Source organism: Aplysia californica, unplaced genomic scaffold (genome assembly GCF_000002075.1).
Source record: "Aplysia californica isolate F4 #8 unplaced genomic scaffold, AplCal3.0 scaffold00152, whole genome shotgun sequence".
NCBI classification, from domain to species: domain Eukaryota; kingdom Metazoa; phylum Mollusca; class Gastropoda; order Aplysiida; family Aplysiidae; genus Aplysia; species Aplysia californica.
This window is the reverse complement of record NW_004797422.1, coordinates 795,067-798,244: the sequence shown is the minus strand read 5'-3', so window position 1 is coordinate 798,244 and position 3,178 is coordinate 795,067.

Genomic DNA, 3,178 nt, shown 5'->3' with positions numbered 1-3,178 from the left:
TGGGAATTGGGTGGTGGTGGTGGGGATGGCAATGGATAGTGATGTGTGTGTGTGTGTGTGTGTGTGTGTGTGTGTGTTTGTGTGTCTGTGTTTGTGTGTGTGTGTGTGTGTGTTTGTGTGTTTGTGTGTGTGTGTGTGTGTATGTGTGTGTATGTGTGTGTGTGTGTGCGTGTGTAAATGGTGGGGATCTGGGAATACCTGGAGTGAGGTTGGTGGAGAGAGGGAGAAAGACAGACAAAGATAAGTTGTTGGATAGTTAATAAAGCTTCTTAAAACGGGAATCGAACCCTCTTCTTCATCATACAAAGGCGAAGAAACTTATCACTACACCACAGACGTCGGTAAACCATCGGTTATTCCAATGTATATAATATACGCCAATCGGATTGTGTTTGATTCAATTTTGGGGCATATGGAAACGTCTAGCTCTCCCTGGCAAAATTAAAGGCAAACGAGGCAGGGGTTGGTCCAGAACAGCCTACTTAGGGAACCTAAACAAATGGGTAACGGGGAACGATCAGGGAAATGTAGCCTTTTTAAGAGCATCCGAGCAAAGGAATGAATGTAGATCTACGATGTCTGTCTCAGATCTGGCACTGGATGATGATGATGATGATGATGATGATGGTGTTATTGGTATCATTTTAAGGCCTGTTCATTTGTCTTCTTTTTGGTGAAATAATTATCCATCTATGTTGAATAGAACTCGAAGTATTTGCGATTGAAGGGGGTCAGGGTCGCCTTGTTTCAGGGGTAAAATTAGCGAGAAAATGCCTGCCAAAGTTTAGAACATGTAACTTCCACTTCCATCGCCTGAGAGTCCGTGGAAACTGAAAATTTACTTTTTGTGCATTTAATCAAGATTTTGTTTTAGTGAAATTAACACAGAAATGTGTTTAAAATGGACATAAAAAAAGAAAATTAGAAAAAAATACCCATCGGCCAAAAAAGTGTTAATCTCTTTGATTTCATTATTTTGACGAGCGCTTGATTTCCCCACGCTGCTTCACAAATTAGGCTATAATATAATCATTTTCCCTTTGTCTTTTTATTTGCGTGTTTGACTGTTATAACCGTGGCGACCTCATTTTAAGTCAGGGTAACCCCACCCTCTTTACAACCCACCTGGCGTGACTGGTTTTGATCTTTTTGTTCACATTACGTTAAAATTCTTTCATGTTACAGGTCATACGAAACTAATCCTTTTTACAGTTCCCATGTTCCTTGTTAACCCCTTCACTGCCAGCTCCAAGCCAGCGGGGGCTTTCGTGGTATGAACCCGGGACCTATTGAATGAGAGGCGAACACCCCAATAGAGACCGTTCCATAGGTCCCGTGTTCGAAACCTAACAGCGACGGCAAATTTTCTTCTGTAATATGTTCTTCTTTAACCTCCTCTCCTGCTCTCTAACAATGTTCTGTTTTCGGCTCCACCCTTCTCCAACGTTTTCTGACTTGTAATACTGGTATACCCAAACCATGTCAAACTCTGGAAGACTCTCGAAAATTATGGCGTCAGAGTACAACTGTTAGACAATGTCAGAGCTCTATTTTGTACCAATAGCAGAAGCTCAGTAAGAACAAAGGAAGGCAATACAGACTGGCTCAAAGTAAGGACTGGAGTACGACAGGGATGCGATTTATCTCCCTTCCTGTTAATAATCTATATGGACACAATAACGCAAGACACAAAACTGAAGCCCAGAAAGCCCAAATAAACTTCTATTCGCAGACGCCCAATGTCTTATTCATCCAAGCCAACAGAGCCTCCAAAATCATACTGCTGAACTAGACAACAGCTGCCAGAAATTTGACTCGAAAATAAACCCATCAAAACCAGAAGTTATGAAAGTGAGCCGATACAATAATCCCCTGGACATCCATGTCAAGAGTAAACAACTGAAACCAGTGACGGAGTTTAACTATCTTGGCAGCACTTTATTTGAAAAGGAGTCCACAGACAGAGAAATAGAAATGCAAACTCAAAAGGCCAACGCTGTCACCAACCAGCTTGCACCCCTCTTATCTGATCCAAACATCTCCATGAAAACAAAGAGACAGCTGGTCAATTCAATATTTATACCAACATTATGCTACCAGTACCAGGCCTGGATATTAAGTAAAACACATGAAAGCAAAATCCCTGAATGCGAAATGAAATGCCTCCGCAAAAACCCTAACTACACAAGACGAAAAGTGGCAGAGAAATAAAGAAGTAAGAGCAGCTATTGGCCTGCCTGCATTTCACAGAACGATAGAGAATAAAATAATGGTTTGGCTACTTGTTACGTATGTCACCTAGCCAACCAGCCTCGAGAGCCTATAACACCATGCACCCAGGCTATAAAGGAAGAGGAAGGCCACCCATCCTCCCAACCCTCACCTTGAAATACCTCCATGACCTCTCCCTTACCCTCCACCCAATCTCCCATGCCCGCCCCCATCATCCCATGTTTCAATACCTCCCTCTAACCCCCCCCCCCCCACAAATTGCCTCGTATTACTCTTTCGTTAAAGCTGAAAAGTAGCCCACAATGAATTTGTATTCGTGGAAAGTGGGCAGGTGCTTTGTGCTCTCGTATGGTTTGATCCTTCTTTTCTCTCAAACATATATCGTCCTTGTATGTTAGTTTCTTGTAACACTTCTAATACTGCGCACTTGTATGACCTGTTAGTGTTCCAAATGCCGTAAAACTCTTACTAAAGCTAATCATTTATATTCCTATAGACTGGGATTTATGAAACGCAGGAATGCACTTTTACTCCTAGACCTGCTCCATTACTCAGTGAAGGGGATACGCGTAACAGAGTAAGAAAGAGAAAACGAGACAGAGACTTACAAACAGTTCAACAGACGGAGGAATAGACACACATACTGGAGCTTGCAGTGAAGGGGTTAACATAATATTTGATATCAATCTAGAGCCTGTAAACTAGTATTTACCGGCGCCTGTGGTGCAGCGATTATGCACTTCGCCGTCGCACGCAGAAGACCAGAGTTCGATTCCTGTGTTGGAACAATTTATTTCGAGTATCTCGGTCTTTCTCCCCGGATACTACATTATCCCTCTCAGCCTGGGTTGTCCTTGACAGGCAGGGTCGAAGTCTGCCTACGTAGTGATCTAAACTGTCTCGATGAGGATGCAAAATAGCACTTACATTTGAAAAAAAAACCCAA